Genomic DNA, 22,500 nt, shown 5'->3' on the forward strand with positions numbered 1-22,500 from the left:
TAAACTCCAGCAAGAAACTTTCTGGCACCGTGAACACTGAAGGGAGTTAATAGTAGCTGGACCTCTTCACTGAGGCTCGAAGATTAAGGCTGTCTTACCTCCCTGCCCTGACCCCACACGTGGCCACACATGGCTGAACAGACAGGTGGAACACCACAAGTGCACCACAGGTGATCAAGTGGGAAGCARATACAGGCAGAAAGATGTAATGAATCAACTGGGGTTGTAGACAGCATTCAGAATAGTGAAAATTTTGCTGTAGTTCATCCATGCTCTTAGAAGTCAAAAGTTTCATCTTATTCAAATTGTAGCTCTGGATTAAAGTCAGAAGTGTAGGGAAAATGTCTGTTACCACATTGAGATACTAGGAAAATGTCTTCAGAAGGAAATGRCAGTATTGCTTTTGATCCATCATTTGAAACACACTCATGATCTTGAGGGATTTATTTTCTGTGGCCATAAAAGCTGAATGTTTTCATTGATTCAGATAGYTTCTTTCTGGAGGAGCTGCAGCTGCCGGCACAAACAAGCCTCCATTCTGCTGTGCTGATCCCTCTGGGAGCCAGGAATGATTGACAAGGGGCTCTGGTTAGGGCAGACTCTCACCCCAAGGTACAGGAACTGGTGCGTGCATTTCAGCAAGAGCAGCCTTTCCAGCACTAAGCCAGGGGGATTTTCCTTCTTTCCACGAGCATCAAGAGGGAGAAAAAAAGTGTTTCCAACCTATCTGTGATGACAGGACATGCAGAGACAGCCCATGAAGGTAGTCCCAGCCTTTTCCCCCTGTCCAAGGTGGCCTGTATCTCACCCTCCTTAGGCTGTCTGCAGAAGCAGCAGCAAGAAACCCGTGAGAAAATGGGGGAATCTCTGGAGTTAGCTGGGGCATACTTTGCTTTAGAGACAGGAGGTCCGGAACAAACGGTGTCACCTCCAAAATTGCTGAGGAATGGAGGCGGGCTGGACATGCTGTGGGACTTGTGCCCAGGCATCTTTGGGTGTATCAGCGTGCAATCTCACCCCTCCTGCTGCGGAAGGAGGTGTCCTTCCCAAACATGAGGGCTGACTCAGAGGCTCAGGGACTCCACCAGCCCRGGGACGCAGCTGCTTGCCTCCTCCTCCCCATCCGCACCCCGGCTGCTCTGGGACAGCGTGCTGCATTTACCCTGCTGTTCAGGGAAGGCAGAGCCGGGGCAGGCTGCGAGGTTCTGGAGGTGCTGAGCTCTGRGATCAGCTGCTGGCCATGGTGGTGCCTTGGTTTGCCTCAAGGGCTGAGGGAGGCCATGTCCACTCCTGCTAAGCCGCTGAAGCTGAGGAGTCCTCACCTCTTCCCCCTCTGGTTCTACAACCATAGAAAAAATACCGACATTAGAATATAGATATATACCTGGTTAGCTGGAGGTATAATTCATTGAAGCCATTGTTTAGGCCCCTTGGGTGTGACTACAAGTGCCCAGCCATGAGACAGCCTGTCGTCAGCCCGTGAGGAGGGAGAGCCTCCCCTGGAGGCGGTGGCCGCCCTTCAGCAGGCTGGAGACACTGACAGAGACCATCCATGGGAGAAAGGGGGAAGCCTCTCCATGAGGCAGAGCTGGAGGCGGGCGAAGGTGGCGCCGATCTGTGAGGGCACAGCCCCGCGCCCAAAGGGCACCGACAGCCCCCACCCACACAGCGCCGCGCTGCTTCATTTTCATCCGCTGATCAGATATATTTACTTCTCGGGTATTTCCCTAACCAGAATTGACTGCACTATAATTGCCTATTTCTTTGGTCCATTGGCTGTTAACCTTGAAGCGCGTCGGGCGGAGGCAGGGAGGCCCTCCCTGTCAGGCCTGACCCCGGCCCGCGCCGTGGGCTGCCATGACAACCGCGACAGATGTCACCCATGTCACCCATGCCGCCCGCGCCCCCCGGATGGGGAAAATCGATCTTGCGGCGGCGCCGCCGCGCACAGCCACCGACCTGCCAAGTGTTCCCGGCTCAATCATTTGTTTCATCTAGCGAGGAGAGGAAAACATAAAAGAAATGAAATGAATTTGACCTCTGTCTTTCGAGTGACTCCGGCGCTGCGCTGAATCCTAGCRAGCGCCTCTTATGAATTTGAAAAAATTACATTAGGAATAACATTTTGAAGTGAAATGACTCTTGTAATGTCAACCCTCCAGAAACATGTTATTTCAAATGTCAGATACCTAGCAATCGTTTGCTATTTTCCGGATGTGTCCGGAGGTTATCTTCACCTCKGATGCATTTCAGGTAAATTATTTTAAAGAAGCTGTCTGTGAAGTACACAAAAAAGTGTTGCCTGGCTTTTTTCTACTGCTCCAGTGAGGAGGTCTCCTTTGTGACAGCAACAGAGCATCTCCATGATGAGAAGGTGGTAAACAATGCTCTGAATTGACAGTCTCTCTCCTTTATTAAAACTGTGCCACAGTGTAAGGACTTTCCCAGTCYGGGGCTTGGTTTCCTGAAATGGTGGCAGGTACACCAATGGAGGCAGAATATCCCTGGAGGACAGAAAAGGGCCCCCCGTGTCCCTCTGAGAATTTGCTTGCTGCATATGTAAATTATTTAATGACCAAACTCTACAATTCTGTGCTAACATTTSCCAGTGCATCAATGTCTTCCCAGCAATATTACACATGTGTCCAGCAAATAGGGAAAAACCCAAACCCCACAAGGCTCAATTCATGCCTACCGCTGGATGGACCTGCCAGGAAATATAAGAGGCAACCCATCACAAATCTGTAGAGATGGAGAAATCTCTAAGATAACCTTGTCCTTAAAAAAAAAAAAAAAAAAAAAAAAAAAAAAAAAAAAAAAAAAAAAAAAAAAAAAAGAGGAAAACAACATGCAACTGAAGGTGATTATAGTGAAAAGGATGTCTTAAGATTTTGAATGCAATATGTCTGTCTCTCTGATGTGGGATATTTTATTGCATTTTTGCCCTCAAGTGAAGCTGACGGGAGCCAGGCTTGCAATTTAAATCAATAAGAACCCTTTACCATGGCCATAAAATACTTGGTTAAACCTTTGAAGTGGCCACAGTTGAATGCGCAGTGAACACAKCATAAATGCTCCTTGAGATGTATTGTGTTAGACCTCTGCTAAAGTGGCGTTCCGAGGAAGCGGTGCCTGAGCACCTTCTGGGGGCAGGGTAGCAGTCTGTCTTCTCTGGGGCACTGGGGCGTTGCTGTGAGTCGGTGCTCATAACTGGAATGCTGCCCCACATCACATATCCATCGTTGGTGCTCCCAGCTCCCCAGGGTTTCCTGGGGTGGGGAGTCAGGCTTGAAAATCCCACAATGTGTTAGTCTACCTCTCGGCAATGGCTGGGGAAACAGGAGGCAACCGTGGCGGGATCTGCGATATTTCAAGGGCCAGGTCCTCGATTTTGTAAATCAGCATTTTTGCACTGAGGAGGAGGTCTGAATTACCCTAGCTGAGGCATAGGCTGTGCAGGATGAACAGTGACTGTATGAATATATATCTGTCCAGCTTTTGGCATGTGCATACATGAATATGTCTCACAGATACCCAGGTAAAAGCCTGTGTAATAGCAGAAAGCTCTCTGTGAATATTATGAAACATCTCACCATTTAATATTTAACACTTAACACTCCCAGTAAGGATATCCAAAATAAAGGTTGGCACTTCACCATTCCTGCGAATAAAACAGTAGGAAAATAAGTAAAGTTTAAATCCGTGTCCCAACTTTGCAGTTGTTTATGATGAGTCCTTGGGATTCTTWAAGGAGAAATCTATTGTTTCTACATTTACAAAGAAACTATTCATTTAAAGAAATCAAGGACCAAGCACTACTTTATTATTGGAYAAATTATACTGTTAAAGCCTCTGGCCCAGTGGCAGGGGAGCAGTGGATGGGGTGTGTGTTTAAGGTCATAAAAAACTGGTTCTTCCAAACACATAGGGAGTATGTTCAGAAGCAGCTTTAAGTGCACATACTAGTAGGAGCACTGTGTGCTCTCTGGGTGCATGTCTCTGGCTGTAGAGAGGGTCCTGCCCTCAGGCTGCCAAATCTTGCTCAGTTTGGGCAAACAGTTAAGCTGGTTGTGCGGTTTGTTCTGTTTTCATTCCCTTCAATGAGAACTGGATCCAGTCCAAGGAGGTTCAGCTCTTCATCAAATATGCTAGGGTGGCAAAGRGAGTCTTCCTTTCTGTCCTGTACATTGACAGTTTGGCCTTAAGCTACTCCCAGTGTACCTTAGTATTACAGACACAGCAGCAGAATGTACAGAAATACTATGTGCTCAGCAGATTGTTGGAATGTGGGCTTTAAAAAAACTTCAGTATGTATGGTCTACCACAAATGTTATTTGTAATAGATGCTATGTCTAGTAGGTGTAAGTCTATTTAATCATTTATTTTTAAATATGTATGTTAGGCTCACCATATTTAGAGGTGATTAGATTTGGGASTTGACTCTGCCACATTTTTTTCTTTTTCGTAACCCATTTGTCAGGAATGTAGGTGTTTCCTGTGTTCCTGTCATGCAGCCCCAGGAGCATATCAGAATTGTCACAGGTGTATATTCACTGCCAAACATGACCTTGTGTGTCAGTCTGTATGAGTAAAAGTACTGCTYCATACAGCCACATTGTAAAACACAGGTTTACACATTCATTTGCTCATATAGATTCCATATGTTTCTTTTGCACTGAGAAACATCGTATGTGTGTTTTTCCACAGTATTTTGATCTAAAACCAGCTGAAATAAGTRGTTGCTGTTATGCTCCACTGAGAAGTTTTGCTCTGAGTAATTTGCTCCAGTGAACTTCCATTGGCTTCTCTTGCCTTTACTCAGGCTATGTCCTTCCACTCCTTTTAGCCAACCCTGTGTCCTGACAACAAGCTCTATGAATCACGCTTCACCGTCTTTGCCCTGGATGAATTCAGCAGCAACATTCTCCCTTGGGTGCAAATGGGAGAAGTAAAACCCACAAATTACCTAAATAGACTTAAAAGCATTTCTCCTATTCTGGAAAATACAACCAAGAGCRTATCCCAGCTCAGAGTCCAAACCCTGTGGCCTACGAGGATAAACAATASGATGGGGAAATAATCAGATGAAGGATAAAATGTGATTTGTTTCACTGTATTACATGACAGTACATATTTGTCCTCCCTCACACCTTGCTTACTAGTTAGGCAGACTTGGTGTGGATGTGTGATGGTGCATTAAAAAAAAAAAAAAAAATCTTTCTATTTCATCCTATTGCTCAATCCACATGATTGAGCACAGACACCTGAGAAACTTTCCAAAAAAATATACATCCAGACTTGCGGCGAGTTTATCTGTTTATATTTCTCTCTCATCTTATTCCTATTTTCCCTTGGACTAGACTGGTAATGAAAGGCATTTCTCTCTCATGGGGCATCTGACAAGAAGACACACAGAGCTTTCTGACATGGTCACTGAATGCCTCCCTTCAGTCTCTGGCTTGCACAGATATAACTACCCAGAGAGACAGACTAAATAAAAGTCTAGATTTTACCATCTTTAAYTTTTATATAGTGGGTCTTTAAAATTAAGGAAATTGCCGTGACTGTGGTATTTCTTTCCAGGATTTTTTCTGTGAATACGTCAAACCAGAATCAGACATGATAAGATAGAAGGACCCCTGGTCCCAGCTGTCTCTGATGGGCAAGCTGCCTCAATTCCAGCTTGAAGTGCAGTTTTCTGTCTTCATCCRTAGAAGGAAAAAGTAAAGATGAAAATGGATTTTTAAAATAGAGAAATTCTGACTATAATCTCAACTCAATATTACAGGTAGTGGCCAGGAACCCTCCTAGGAACACCAGTGAGACAAATCCTACAGCAGAAGGGGCCATTTTGGCCTACAAGGGACCATTTTCCTTTATCTTAATGTAATTCAGCAGTTTTTGAGTTGTCCCTCACAGATTTTGCTAAAAACCCCACTGGTTCTTAGTCTTCTTGGAAGAAGGATTTTGCTGAGGATTAGAACTTATGGATTGTATAGAGCATTTCATGGAAAGGTCTCCTAGCAGTCATAACTTGTCACAATCAGCACAGCAACCTACAATCACTCCCCCGAATTATGCAGCCTATCTGATTTGTTTGAACAGCGTGTAAATGTCTTTTCCCTGCTCACACAAGCATAGGTTGAGGTTCTTGGTTCAACTCTGAAGCCATTGCTTTAGGTCTGAAAAAAATCAGGGGACAAGCAGAGAGTGGTCAGAACCACCTGCAGTGGGTAGTTAACCTCTCAGGAGATTTGTTGTAATCATCTTTTCCTGTAAATTTGCTTATTACATCTCCAGGAAACTGGTGTTTTCTCAAGTTCTAAGCCTTGTCAGTACGATCCTCTGAGTGCAGGTACACTCATCAGTACAATCTTTGCCCATCTGCCAAATTAATCTCTCTGCTTTCCTGATTCTTTGGCTGCTTAGACACTTATCCCAAGGCTCTACATACAGGGAAGCTCTAGCAGCGTCCCAGRAACAGTGGATCAGGAGGGGAAGATGTTCTTGATCGCAAACATTTTACTGTTAACAAATCAGTCAGGAAAGTGCACAAACCCTGAGCACAACCCTCTTACAGTGTAATACTGAGGCAACCATAAACCCAAGAGTAGGTGAGTTTTCTTCCAGCCTGCCTGCATTTGAGCTCTGCTTTATTTGCTCCATGTAGTTCCCCTTCCAGACTTTATCATCAGCCTCCTCCTTAGCTGTGGTTTGGAGTGTTATTCAAAGACAAAATCAAGTAAAATACATTTGCTCCCATAGGAAAGAGCTTTTCATGTCTGATGGCTTGTTTGCTTCAACAGTAAAATCTATTCTGTAATCTACAAATGGGTTTGCAATCTGACACGGGGTGACATTCTTCAGTGAAGGTCACAGCACTGTATAGAAACATTGACAAAAAACACGTTTCATAGAACCAAATGGAGTTCGCAGTTTGACATAGATGTATCCTCAATCTGTCAGGCAGTTTTCTGCCTTAACTTGATGGTCAAAGTAGCTGGCCAGGTGTGAGCAGGGAGGTGATCTATGTCTCTTCAATAGCAGCAGTAATTTCCTTGTCCCTCCTCAAACTTGCCCCTGTTCCAAGATGATGGCAACACTGGTCYCTTGCACGACCTTCTGATCGATGGAGTGACAAGCTATTTCTTTCTCAAGTGAGTCCTAATCTCCTATTATGCCACAAGTACACAGTCTTCTGTGATAAAAGCTTACAGTCTATGACACCTGGTCAAAACAATTATTTTGGTAGTTGTTCCCTATGGATTTGGGCTGTGACATGTGAGGTGACTAAACTAATCCCTGGAGCAAAGGGATTCCTAAAGTGAAATATGATTTAGAGGTCATTGGCTGAGGTTTGGAATTCAGTACATGATTCTTAAGACTAGTCAGCTCTGGAGTTATCTKCCTTTCACTGTAGTCTTGTACACGACTTTTGAGTTCCACAGTTTTCTGAGTCCAGGAGCATTTCAGGGTGGGTGTCACCCATCAATTTGTTAGGCATGTTCAGCACTTCTCAGGATTTGCTTCTCATAAATCAAAGTTATCTGATCTGTTGTCTTGGCACAAAAGGGTAGTCTACAAGGTGCAAAAGTTTAATTTTCAATGTGCCTGTGACAGCSTGTTGACACAGGCTTCTCCTAGGCCATATTCTTTCTGTCTGGAAACAGTTCAAGTGATATGATTTCCACCACAAATCTTTTGTACTCAATTCAACTTTGTACCTGAAGAAATCCTTCTGTCAAGCAGCCTGCCAAGTAAAAGATCCTCTCTGCAGAGATATGATCATTTAAATTCCTTTAAAAGGGAAAACATTGCTTTCCCAGTTTTGTGGAATGAACATTCAGGACAGCTGGGTAGCTATCTTGCTTCAGGCAGCAGAAAAAGCTTGTGACAGACCAGAAACCTGAAGACCTCACATAACTGCCAGCCATCATTTACACTGTTTTGTCTAGTTGTGTTGCATTTTATCTAATAAAGGCTTCCTTTCCAGCCTTGGAATGGACACCCTTCCATGGTAAAAAGTGAGGTACATACAAGTTTGAACGATGCAGAACCTAATTCTTCATTCTATYAAACTCAGCTCAGCACCATAGAGTATTCCAGCTCTGAGCTAATTTCTAACAGTTGGATATCTAGAAAGGAAAAATGACTGTAGTGYATAACACAGTTATTTCTGTCCAGCTCCTTCTCCTGAACCCATCTTGGTGTGTTTCTTCTTGTTATCCATGGAACTACAGGCAAAGCTGKTGCAGAAAGGTGTTGTACTATCTTGGCTGGTGACACTGTCCCTGCACAGGGGAATTTCACCACAGTCCTTACCTGTAAACTTCAGGCTCACTTCATGGCACAWAATGACATGTATGAGTATTTGGGCTCTGAATCCTTATTTAGTGGTGATAAACCTTGATAAAGATCTGTTCATATCTGTGAAGCCAGGCTCTTAGTGATTCTAATTCTTCCAGGAGATCCAGCAGATCCCTAACCAGAGAAGAGCAATGCCATAAAGCCTAGATTTTTTTTTTTATTCAGCTTCAGTTACGGCAAGTCATACCTAGAAAAATAATCTGTCAAAGTCCCATGGCCTCTGCAGACAGAGAGCACTCTATTTCCACAGTGGGTACTTGCCCTTACTAAAGTTGTCAGGTTTGGTTACTGGAAGAATCCATACAGCCTGYTCCAGGATCCTCTTGCCTCTTCAGTATCTGAATTCCTTTCASATGGCAATCAGAACTATGTYTATGCCTCTGGATCCAGAGGCATAAAAAAAGTTTATGAGTCTGGATATATGTTTCACTCTTATCTGAGAAGAGACTTAATATTGGGTTCTTTTGTATGTTCACACTGGATTTCATGGGAAGAAAAATGCAGTATGTGGGCCAGCAAAGGATATGTGCATCCTTAGCCCTGTCAGCTAAATGGATGTATTGCCCAAGTAGCTGCTTTTCAAGGAGACCCTTTCATACAACATCTCCATAATACCTTTAAGAATATTGTTTACAGACTTACTACCCTGCAAACTGTTATATTTTAGTCTAGCTAATTGTTTCCCATCTCTGATATAATAGGCCATCTCTCATTACAGCAACTTCCTCCCATTTACCTTCAAGTCAGATAATAGAGGGCCTTTATTCACTTACAATGGATCTAAAATAGTAAAGTCCTACTGTCTTCAATATACTACATTCAGATCATCAGTTCAAGATCAATCCTCATTTATTTGATTATTTTACCTTACACATCAATCCCTCTTGTCCCATAGCTATTTTTATTAGTTTTTTATGATATGCTCAGTGGGTAGAAAGATGTCCCTTGTTTTAAAGATAAGAGCTGTTTAGAAGTATATGCCAGTTCTCATGGAAAGAAGCACAAGCCTGCTAAAAAATCAATGCAAAAAACATGAAGATGAAATAGAGCTTTTTAGCATCACTTTTTTTCCCAGTTGGAGCATGTATGAACACAATTTGTAGTGCAGTCTCAGAAGTTCTATCCATGGTCCATGGCTTGATTGCTCTGTGGCCAAAATAGTTTTGGGKTTTTTTTTATTTTTATACTTTTTTTTTCTAGAGGACGAGTCTGCCAGACTAGCTCTTTATGAAAATAAAGTATTTTGTACTTTGTGTTCAGTATAATGTTTGCAGTCTGTGATCTTAAGTGTCTTTTCAATGTAAATTATTTCATTATTTTAAGATTCTATGGTTTCTGAGTGAAGAGGTTGAGGCTGATGCACTTGTCCTGCTATGTCCACTGACCTTTGTGACACTTAGTTAATGATGTTTTTTTCTCTTCAAAATGTTCAGTCCTGGTCCTGTTATCCAGAGGCAGCCTTTGAAACTGAGCAGCCAGCATCTTCTGATAATAGTTTCATTTAACAAGGAAATATTTGATYGCAAGATGTACATTTTAAAATGTAATAATTTCTTGCCTGCATGGTATAACTTAAAATGAAAACCTAACTGAAGCTAGGAGGCTGTTAGGAGCAGTATCTCCAAACTGCTTTAAAAAGCAGTAGYTCAGCCACGCATGTTCATAAAAAAGAGGCTGAAATTATCTTATCCAAGCCATTCTTAACAGTTGTCCTGCAGAGTTATTGATCCTTGGCTGCTCATCTAATGAGCAAACTACACAGTGGACCACAAGTGCATTTCAGTTTTATGTGYAAGTGCTGTAAATGCTATTTTCAAAGTTAATATATTATTTTTGTCAGTTTTATAGCAGCTTATTTAAAGTGTTATTAATGTTTAGAAATGTGATTTGGGGGTTATTTTATTAGTGTTTGACTCAGTTTTAAACACTCTTTCTTTATCCCCTCTGTGTTCAGGCTGCCTATATATCATTTCTGAAGTTGCTTGCCTCATTCTGGGTTTGTCTCTGATTGTTTCATTAATCTCAGMCCCTCCCTAAGACAATTCTACCACCACAGTGGAACAGTTTGAGTCCTAAACTGTAAGTCTTTATGAATAAAATATGTCAGCCGGGTAGATCTCCAGATGACAGAAACTGTAAGAAGCMTTTGGCTATGCCTGAAGGGTATGGACCAGCTCTCCTCGTGGGTTTGGGTGTGGGTTTGTGCCCCAGCACAGGGTGGGACACACACTGTACCAAACCCAGAGCACCCCAGAGAGGGATTATAACCCTGAGACTCCCCTCCAAGCCACAGGACCTCCCCTGTTTCCACCTTTTTCTGGAGGAAGTAATTTTGCTTMTGTCCTGGATTTCAGAAGGACAACCCTGCCTTTGTTCTGTGGGTGGCCAGGAGTGAGCTCCAGGCTTCCCAACCCACCTCCTCCTCCTCTGGAGAGAAATAAACATGCACAGGGCAGCACACACACTAGTTTATAGTAGCAGCAGCTGGCAGAGAAGCTGTGCCGGGAGGTCTCACGCCCTTCAGCTCTTTTGGATAAATGTGTTATCCTCACGCCCCTCTCTGCTTTTGATGGAGCACGAGTGCAGAGCACAGCCCTGTTCAGGACTGGTTTCAGATGCAGGGTGCCAGTGCTGGGGCAGGTGTCACAGACCAGTCCTTAGGACCTGGTCTATGCTCAGGCACCATGACTAGATCTGTAGGCAGAACTGATACAGTGAGCATACACATGGCCAAGTTCCTTAGATCCCAGAAAAAATGATGTGGCTTTGCTTTACACATCAGCACGTTSTTGAACCAGCAGTGGATTCTCCTGGGTGGGCAGTGAAAAGCAAGAGGCATTCTCACCCCTCTGAGTGCCTGCAGTATCATGGCACAACTCCTGAAAGCTGAGCCTTAGCAGCAAASGACATCAGTTTCTGTAATTTCAGCGAGTTTAATACAGGGAGCCCTCTGACATATTCCTCAGGGTGAACTGAAGCCTTTCCCCTGCAGCACATTCAGGGCACCTTCCWGCAGAGCATGTGCTTAGCTTTTAATGCATGGATGATCCCAGTGAGCTTCAGGCATGTGCTGAAATATGAGCGAGTGTTTGAAGTGCTGAGCATCTTGCGGCTATCAAGCYCCAAATGGATCAATCCCAACACATTATTCAAATTGTGGGTCTTCCAACTTCATGAGTTAAAGGCACACAAAAAGGTTGAAGAATTTAGTCCACTCAAGGTATGTGCSCTCAGGGAAAATCCAATTATATAGCCCGTTTCTTTCTGAAAYCCACTCCTGTTCTCAGCCCTTCACTGTTTCCACCCTATTCTTGTTATACCTGGTGACTATCATCACCAAAATGSAAATCTGAATGTAAAACACATTTAAGTGGCTCTGCTGTTTTCAGCTTTCTGCCTTACATATTTTTGTTGTGTCTGTTCTTTCTGCTATTTTAGAGGACAAGCCAGTCAGTGGGTTAAGTGACAGAATGTTTTTCATCTTCTTTAAGTTACATCTTATTAAAATGTAAACTGCTTTCTAACCTCTTTTGGGAAAAGAATGGAAAAAAAAAAGCCTACTCCTGCAGATGCAGTAAAGTCATGGTAATTTTCCCCAGTCGGAACTCCCGACTTTGTGTCTTAGCATCATATACAGCATAATTTATAAAAGTGTGAGCAACTGCAGAATTGTTCTCCTAATAGATTCTGAAGATTCCAATTTCCATTCTGCCACACAAGACTGAAAATCCACTTGTGCTCAGTTATCTGTATCTTTGCCTCATCCTCAGACTGCATCAAAAATCAGGTTCAGGTGCAGGTTAAGAGCATGCATTTACCTCAGGAATATGGGACTTATTAAATATCTCTACACAATTAACATCACCATATCAATAAGAATTATCATTATGTCCTGTCAATCAGGTGCTGAATTTTGCTTCAGGGAAACAAAACAATTTAAATTATAGCAAGTGCCCCCCCTTCTTTTTTTTTACATGCTTCTCTTAAAATTGGATAATTATGTGGCTTTTCATTAGATTCCTCTAAGCATAATAGATCACGATACTCACCCTTTGACCTTGGTGATGAATGTTTCTGGTGAAAACATGTGACAAGCAGTGTTCTAATGAGAATAAAATACTGAATAACTGTGAGTCTCACATAATGAAAGAACAAAAGAGGGAAGCACAACTACTTTTAAGGCTACAGTGCAAAATGTGTTCATACAGCAATTCTGATGGATTGGAAAAGCAACCCTTTCTTATTTAATATGGTTCCAGCAAACTTAGGTATCAGAGGCAGAGACAAAGGCAAGAAAAGACAAAGGAATCTTTGTATTCTCTRTAAAGTCTGTAGGAACATGAGCTCCTCTATAGCCTCTATCTGTGCTCTCTAGGCAAGTTGTTACACAAAGCTCTGCTATTAACTTTTCCTAAACATCTCAAAATTTTATGCATGTATTTATGCTATAAAAGAGCTATAAATTCAATTTGYTTCCAGGAATTTAGAGTGGGGCTAAGAAGGTCAAATTCTCTCTCATGCAAACAGCCACACACAGTAGTCAGTAAGGCTACAGCACTGGTCATTATTATTCAGTGTGTTTATGAAGAATTATTTTTGGACTGACAAGGATGACATACCAGTCGTCAGTGCCAAAACAGTGAGGGGGAAAAAGGAAGGCTGGCTGAGTTAAAAATTGTTATCAACTGTCTTTTCTTTTTTTCTSTTTTGCATCTTGGAACCCTACTGCCACCTTTCAAAAGCAACCTCAGACCAGGACTACTTCCAACTACCTGTGCCATGACCATTTAGACCCTGGTCTCACTGGAGCAAGGACTGCAGCAGAAATGTTTGATTTAGTAGATAGTTATCTTTTAGTTTTGTTTCATCTTGGTTTTGCTTGTGCTGTGTTGCGTTTTTTGCTTTTTTTTTTTTTTTTTTTNTTTTTTTTTTTTTTTTTTTTTTTTTTGGATGTCTGGGAAATGTTTATCATCTCAATTATCATCTCTGCTAATCAAACTTTCAGTCAACTTCTGAAGAAAATCTTTTGTTTCTAATTTCTGGCTGGAGTTCATCTCTGATTCAAGGTCAGCTGTTCCTTAGAACATAATGGAAATGGCTTTTTGTCTGAAATCCTGTCCTTGCAAAGACAGTGACTGTATTACAGTAGACTCTTGGGATAAGGATTTCAGCTATGCTTCGTGGCAGTATCTCTTTTGAGTTATTCTATTATTGTATTYATTGRCACAACATTATTCTGAACTGAGGACTATATGAGAGAGAAATTTGCTCTCTCATCTTTATTAACCTTCAAAAATGCTTTGGTCTGAATTATTGCTACTCTTATTTAATAAAATGAATTAAATAATATAAAATATTAATAAGGAACAACAACTATAATTTCCTYAATAGTTATGCAGTAAGACTCTCTAAGTAACTTTATCTGAGGCCAGGCTTTCTGCTTGTACCAATGAGGAATTTGAGGGTTAAACTAAATGAGATGAAAAGTCAGGAGATTTGCACGGTAATTTGAAAACAAAATGAAAAGCCAGTGTAAGTATAAAGACCTGTTTGTCCTTCCCTGTGTCTGTAAGCGCCGTGGACAATAATGCACTTTAAGGGAATTTAAAGGATGAGGAAGGCCTAAGGTACATGCTGTGCTGGAAAGAAGATGCATTTTGCATACTTCCTGCAGGATGACCTGGAGAGGAATCCCACAGAGGGAATGATGTGCTGTGGAGCCCCTTTCCACCAGCAGCCCTTTTGCCATGGGTTAACCCTCCCCATCAGCTGATCCATTTGGCGTGCCAGGCTGCCCTAGGAAGTGCTGTAGAGGGCTCTGCTGGGGAGAGCTCTGCCCTCCTGCTGCCTCCTGCTCCAAGAGGCTCWCAGCCTGCTGCTCCTCCTGCCTGGACTCCCTGTGCATGCACAGCAGTTTGAATTACGCAAATATTTGGTTGTTTGTGTCTCATCAGCTGTGAAAATATCCAGGGAGAAAAGAAGAGCATACCTATAGCGAGGTCTAATGAAGAGAGCACGTTCTGATTTTCATGGAGGTGAATCATTAAAGGCAAAATAATCTTATTGATTGTTTGTTACAGTTGTCTGAATTGAGGGCTGTCTCCTCGGTGATTGAAATTTACTGTGATTGATGGAATCTCATAAACTCAGATCAAAAGGAGAATAAAAATGAAGGATTGCAAAAGCGCATGACCCCAAATAAAAATGTTAGTGTCAGAAAAAAAGTAAATAAAAATGTACTGTATGTGTTAATCAATGGTGTCTGCTTACCCAGCRGCTATCATTTAAATGTACTGCAACAAGTACCTTGATGTTATATTCTAGTGAAGCTCCCTTGAAAAAGAAAAGAAARGAGAGAAGGGGAGAGGAAGGGGAAGGGGAAGGGGAAGGGGAAGGGGAAGGGGAAGAGGAAGAGGAAGAGGAAGAGGAAGAGGAAGAGGAGACTGTAATGCTCAACTCTAAGAAATGCTTGCAGCTTTTTGGACATCAAGACAAGACACAAGCCTGTAAGAACCTGGATTTCATTATTTCTGGTATGCATGAAAGGAACATAGATTTTATGAAGTAAACCACAGCTTAAAATATATTCCCTGTTTCCCATGTGCAAAAGAAGGCTGGCCTCAATAAAGGGCCAAGAGAAAGAATTACTTCAGTCATTTCTTCATAGCTGTGGTGTGAGAGTCAATCAGAAGCTCTGAAAGATTTCATTATATCTAGCTATCTATCCTATCCTATCCTAGTTTAAATGCATTTTCTACAGTTGTTGGTTCAAAATTGGCCTGGCTTATGTAAGGGACCAAAGACTTGCATAAATTGACATTAAGTCATAAAGTCCAAGGGAAAATGTTTTCTTCCTTCTAACACTTTGGCTATCAGCAACTCAAAGCAGTTGCTGGTCTGGGCAAAGAAAACAGCTGGCCAGAGAGAGGGACTCAGTAGAAGGGGCTGGAAAAAGCATCTGCATTAGGGACCATGATAACCATGTTATCTCTTGTTCTGCTCAAAAACCAGAGTCCCACTGAAGGAACTCGGGGTCTGTACACAAAATAAAGAAGGCATGAACACACCATGCAGAGAGGTCTTCATGCTGTCTCTGGGTGTTTCTACTGCTGTATCTCAGCTAAGTCTTGACTTCACCTTCCTCTCTGTAAGTGCTGTGAGCTGTTGGTTGACACTGCTCAGAAGGCTAAGATTACTTCCTCTGTTCCCTCTCCAAAATACAAAATAAGTGAAAGAAAACTTGGAGAAAAGATATACCTTTTTGGAGAAAAGAGGGATACACACAAAGATTGTAATCAGTTAAGGGTGACTGTTACTCCTTCATGGATACCTGAGGTTTAGTAAACATGCCATCAGGAATGTGGTTGGAGGCTTGGGGAATTAACCAGGCAGCTGACAAAACCTGATGGACTATCTTTCATTTGTGCTAATATTTTGAAACCAACTGACCTAAAGGAAAGTCTACCTTCTCATTACAAGATTGGCATCTTGGAGTATTTGAAATTGACTGATGCCTGTGACTCTTCAAGACCAGAATAAATAATGAATAATTATGCCAATAAATCATATAAATAATACAATAGCTGCCATTCTAGTTCATTTTAYATCCTTGGTGCCCATCACAGAACCATTTCTCATTCACTAAGCCTTCCCTGATTCTCCTATTCATTCCTCCTCATTGGTGATGCTTTTGTTTGGATTATACTGTAAACCTCAGATACTTTTAGTGAGAGCCATGGAAAAGTTATCAAAGTGATTCACAAACCTGTGCCAGTAAATATCCTGATACAGACATCATTTTAATAGCAACAAAAATCATTTTGCTCCAGTAACTTATGTTATTCTGGGATGTGGTAGAATTTCATGTAATTTACAGCAACAGCAGGAATTCTGCCAGCTTTACCAGTAGGTCCAGCTGCCAGTGGTATTTCAAGATGGTTTTAACAGCAAACCATTTCTAGGAGATGTTTCTAAATAGAGGATTTCCTTTACTTTTTTTCTTATTTTTGCTATAAGAATTATGGGTAATTGTAAATGTAGTAAATGTAGTTGACCCAGTTTGATTTCTCTGAATTAACAGGCAAGGACAAACTGTCTCCCAGCCAACGAAATGGAAGTGCATACTGGGGTTGTTGTTAACATAAAGAAAGCTGGGGAAGAATTTTAGGATGTGATCAATAAATAACAATGAGCTCTAGGTATGTTCATTTGTGTCATTTACCTGTCTAYTGAGACAGAAGTCTGTGGGATTTGCAATAGCTTGGTAAAAGAATTTTTCATTGCTTCCTGTATGAATTTTGAATTAAGGGTAGTATTGTGGTGTTGTTTTGTGCAGAGGGAGAATGAGASTATCACCTTTTCCTCTTCTTATCAGAATTAAATGGAAGCTCCACAAGTAGAGGTTGATGATAGTTTAAGAGGGCTCTTCTTGTGATGGGTTAGTCCCAGGGACAATGAAGAACTTGATTCTCCAAGGTTTTCCTTGCTGCAGTGCTGTTTAAAGCCCCCATTAAACAACTCTATCAGCTTCCTCAGGCCAGATCCCATAATCAGCAATTATTTTCCATACTATTAAAACACACAAAACATTGCCCTCCAGCATCTGCAGCACGTGCTTTTATCAAACCTCCCTGATTTGCACTGGGGCTTAAGTCATTCCCGAGCTCTGCAGTCATGCATGGAGCACAGCCAGGGCTGTCTGAGCCTGTCTGTGCCAWCAAAGCACACAGCCAACACACCAGTTTGGGATCCTGTGGCTGCTCTATATCCAGCAGTGCATCTTCCCTAATCCTGCTTCTCACAGAGTCATTTTTTCCTAATCATTCTGCTAAGTAAAGTTAGCAGCTATGCCCACTTTGGAAACAGTTTTGCTTAGACTAAGAAGCTGTCACAGTGCTGAGAAAGCTGCAGCTTTAACCAGATTTCATCTTTGTGTGTCACTGCTCATGTCAAAGTATAAATGTACTCAGACATAAGAGTTGTCCTGCTTTCATCAAGGGAGCCAGCCTGCCTTCGCCTAGTTCCGCTTGGTTAAGCTTGTTATTTAAATTGTTAAAATTGAGACATCGGCAGTAAATTTCAGAGAAGATATAACAATTATTAGATACAAGCAGGGCTCTTGTACTTGTGAACATATCATGCTCTCCATCCACATGGAATTAGCCACAAATAATTTACAGCAGTTTCTTTAAGATTATGCCCTATAGTACTTTGATGGCATTAAATCACAGTCATTCCCAACTGGATCATATTTTCCAACTTTAAGATAGATTTGATGCTTGTCAGCACTGTGGTTCAGCACTCCAGGGGACTACCTTTTACACCTGCCAGCTCTTGGAGAACTGAGCTTTGATTCCCAGTGCTGCCTTCTGGCTGAGACCTGTGAGAGTCGGTGTCTCCATTTGCCATGCCAGGCAGTGCAGTCACCCCTTGGAGAGTGAGGAGAGGCCAGAGGGTGTTTAGGTGACCTTGTGCCACTCAACTTCCACAGAAAAATGACTGACAATAGGACAGAGTAGGGCTCTTGCTCGCAGCTGCAATCAAGAGGGGTCACTRCTGAGGCTGGAAGGAAAAAAACAGGTGTCAGGGGAAAGCTGAAAAACAAATATCAAAAAGCGGCAACATGCTTATATATATAAGTAAAATAAGAGACTTGTTAATCTTTTTASAGAAACTAATTTTTGTTTTCCATCTGGGTGGACTTACATACAAGCTTCTCATCCCCTCAGAGCAGATAAACATAAACAGCTAAAAGTTAAAAAGAGAATGGGAATATTGGACTAAAGCTGCCTAATGCAAAAGCAGGAAAGAGGAAGGGCCAGCAAAAGATGCCCGTGATGCTGTTTGATTCCTCTCGTCATGGCATRTCTGCTGAGTTCCCCACATGTGCAGGATGCAGATATCTGCAAGTGATGCAGAAAGATACCTGCAGCATGGAGATGAGCAGGGATTTCTAAAGCCCTCCCACACRTTATGTCTTCCAGCATGGAGCTGCAGTTCTGCAGTTGTGCATTTTTTCAGGAAGCAGTGTCACAGAGGGACCCACTTCAGACCTGCATGGGACACCGAAGCAGCCAGAGTCCTTGAGTAGCACAGTAAAGGTCACCAGATTTCCCCCTTTCCACGGAGAGAACTGGAAAGGGGATGAAGAGTCTATATTGCCCTCCCTCCTGTACCATCAGCTCCTGCATTGGAGCAGAAGGGGAAGGCTGTGGAGTGATTTGTGCCAGGAAAAGACCAGGGTCACACTAGATCTTCCTTGAAACACCTGTTAAAACAGGGATCAATACATGGCTCCTAGAGTTACAGTTTGGCTCCTGCCCTTTACTCACAGTAGGGTGAAGGCTTCAGTCTAAGCTTCTAGAAATAAGGAACAGAAATAGTATTGCCATTGAATCCTGAGAGACCTCTGCTGTAAGATTTAACAGACACAGGTCTGTGAACACTGGAAGGTGTCTGGAAGGCCCTGGAGAAAGAGARATAGAAAGGCTGGTCAGTAAGCCCTGTGTTTTTGGTTTTACAGAGATACAAAARATATTCTTCCCCTGGAATTTTGTTTTTATTCAAATCCAGCCAAAGTTTTTGGTAGGGAGGACATGCAGGTCTGAAAAAAAAAATAGAGGAGAGTAGAAGGGTGCTTGGATCCAGTAGCTCATCCTGTGCCCAGGTAGTGCCTGGCAGTATGTAGTCCCATCTCATTTTCACAGAGGCAAYCTTGCACAAAGTCATGCATATTAGGTGACTAACCATGTCTTTATGGTGCAGAAGGGTGTCCCTGCTTGAAGTCAAAAACCAGAAGAATCGCATTTCTGCTCAAGCAGAACTTCTGCAGTCCACCCAATGCCCTGGTGACAAATAGCTCTGTGTTTTGTCCAGTGAATCCAGTGTGTCTGGACACCTGGCTGTCATTGGACAGGTACAGACCAGCTGGTGAGCACATTCACGACAGATTGACCCATCTTTGACCCATCAGATATGCCACTCATCCTAGCACCAGCCTGTGCTCAGACATCTCTCTCTTGTCCAGCACACCCAGCTGCACTGAGGCACACTGAGTGAGCCACAGCAGAATCAAATGCATTTCTGGGTGTGTTTTGATACACCAGGAGATGTGATCATGTGAGAATTGCATGTTGCAGGTTAGGGATGTTGACTGTAAGGGCGAGGGATATTGACAGAGATACTGGTGTCCTTGCCAGAGGTGGAAGCMAGGAGGGCAATGAAAGAGCAAATCAAATCGGAGGGACATTGGCAATTTGGATCTAGAAGGCAAAAAAACAGAAGAAAATTAAGAGTAAAGAATTGAAAAGATTGTTTTCATCTGCTTCCACATTGAAAAAAGGAGATCCTTCTTCTCATTCCTGGTAGTACATATTTTATTCCAGTATACAGGAAATTTTCTGTCTCCTTCTGTAAAGGTTGGAAAGAAAACTATCGGTGAGCAAAYAAGGGACTACACAGAAAATAACTACCTTCTGGGAAGCTGAGKTTTGGAGGAACTGAATGCAGAGAGATGTGGGTGCTGAGAGAGGCCTCCCCAGCATGAGGCACTGACCACACCAAAAGCCAAGATCGTGGCAGAAGGAGCCACGTTGAAAGGTGAGTGCCTGGCACATGGGCTGTTCATCCATCCTGTTCACTCTGGGGTGCCTGAGAACAGAATTGTGCAATGGACCTGCTGTCTTTGGGGTTGTTTCACTCCCAGCTTCTGTGAATGAGATTTGACTCTTTCAGGTGAATCTGAGCTGAACCCAGCAGCTTTCAGCAAATCATATTGCATTACTGAGTGCCTGCCCTCAGTGGGGTGATTTTCCAGAGGGAGAACCCCAATATCTCCTTTCTGAATGACCTTTGCACCTTGCATAAAAGCAAAAATGTCAAGCCATTTTTTTAAAAAAAGTCACTCATACAGAAGACACTCATACAAAAATGACCCATACAAGCATAAATTKTCACTCTCAAGGGTGTGCTGCTAAAAGAGCCTGCAAATGCCATTGGGTTTGGTTTTCATCTTTTTTCTCTCAGTGTGACTATGACATGTGCTGGTATTTGCTTTGCGAGATAACAACAGGCACAGGACATTTCAGGAAATGCAAGGAGACAGCTAACCATAATATCTGCAACATTATCAAAGCCAGCATAATGCTGGTCTGAGCCTTACAGGAAAGCAGCAGTGGTACAAACTGGACACACAGCTTTAAAAATGTCATGTCTCGTTATCAGCMGCACGACTAGTCAATCCTTGGTTAAAACTGACTCAGAGCCTATAGAGGAAATGCAATGCTGCACTTTGGGATTCAAGTTTCCAGTACCTGGCACCTTCACTTTCAAATATCTTGCTAACTAGGTATGGTTGTTGACAACAGTCCAAAAATCCTGATGGCTGGACAGTGCCTGAATGGAAGAGGAAAGCTTCTCTTTCATTTCTCCTGGCCTGCCTTCCTCAGCATTGTTCTCACGCGAGCCCCACCGCGCTCCTGCTTCAGCCTGAGCACCAATAAGCACATTTTACAATTGTTTGCCRGGTTCAAAACACTTGAAACATTTCAAAGCACCTGACATCCTTTCAAGTTAGCTGCTAAAAAACCGAGCACAAACAGAATGGGTTTCAGAGAAGCTCTGTCAATCAGCGCTCAATCTGTATGTTCTCCGAGACATTCCTTATCCTGGCTGATTTATTTCATATTAAAAGGGCTGTCAATCTGTATCACAAGAACAGGTTGGAAAAAAAATGAGTGATGTCTGTGACTTTTTTTTTTGTTTATTTAAAATGATATTTCCCCCCTCCTTCTTTYCCCCTTCCCTTTCTCTCTTACCCACCCCCACTTCTATTTTTCTCTGCAGGTACAGTATGAGTGTTGTATACCACATGCATTTAAATTAGAAATATATTTTGCAAAGCTGTGGCAGACCTTTCTTTTTTTTTATCCATCAAATATATCCCTTTTACCATCTGATAGCTTGGCAACAGGATCATCTCTCTTTCAGTTAAAATAAATGGGCCAGTAAAGTGGTGGGATATTCACTGTGCTGAAAAGACTTTACACTAGTTAATGTACATTGTGTATTGTGGGTTTCATTASAGCAGAATACTAATGATACACTGCATGTCTCCCCACGGCACCGCTTTATTGTACCAGCTGTATTATTSTTTTATATTAATATATTGATTATTGTCTTTTCCTCTCATGTGTGTGTTTCGTCTCCTAACTTTTTTCTCCTGGCATTTCTTACCTATTGCATTTGGCAATTGTTTTCAATATCCCATTTTTGGAATGAATGTTGATATTTATATGATTTCTTTTTGTTTTCCCCCATGTCTCCAAAGTAATTAATTTCCCTTGTTTGCTACACAGATGTCAGTATATTTTTCAGTGAAACTCAATAAAGAATGACACCTTCACACACAGGTATAGAGAAAAATAGGACAAATATCTTKGCATCTAAGATTACAAGGTGAGGGAGTATCTAAACTCCCAGAAGACCAATTATTGGGGTTGGACAGAGGTGGAGAAAGATCTGATTTCTGGATCTTTTTCAGTTTGTTTGACTGCTGAACTCATAGATCTTGTTTGCTATAACTGTGAGACAACCCTTGTACCTGGGCTGGGTGACTGTTCTGTTCTTCTGAGAAAGGAGAGGTGAAAACTAAATTACCAGGAAGAATTTGTGATTTAACAGTACTTGGAACGTAAAGACACCATCATTTCAATCTGTGTCAATTCAGCAGCTAACATCATGGGACCTGGTCCAGGTCTGGAGCTGGAAGGCATTATAGAAATAAAGGTAACAAAGAAGAATAACATCCTGGTAAACCCACAGCTTTTTATGTGCTGTGCCTGAGAAAAAGTGAAGTCTCACAGCATTTTTAAGGTTTCTTACTATATCGCTGTCATGACTTTCTCACAGAGAGTTTGCTGATGATGGTTAAGTCCATGAGCCACCTGAACACTGCCAGTGCCAGAGAGGACGCAGTGGAGGTCTGACAACTGACCCATTGCTGTAGGAAGTTACTCGACACCCTCAAACCCCCTCAAAATAGTGACTTGATTGGTGGAAGGCCCAAGGAGTCCTGTGAGCTTGGAATGGCACAGGAGAAGAGAGAGTCTTAAAGGAAAAAAAAGGTGATTTTGG

The sequence above is a fragment of the Malurus melanocephalus genome, unplaced genomic scaffold (assembly GCF_030028575.1).
Source record: "Malurus melanocephalus ecotype Western Australia unplaced genomic scaffold, MMel_1.1 scaffold_53, whole genome shotgun sequence".
Taxonomy (NCBI): Eukaryota; Metazoa; Chordata; class Aves; order Passeriformes; family Maluridae; genus Malurus; species Malurus melanocephalus.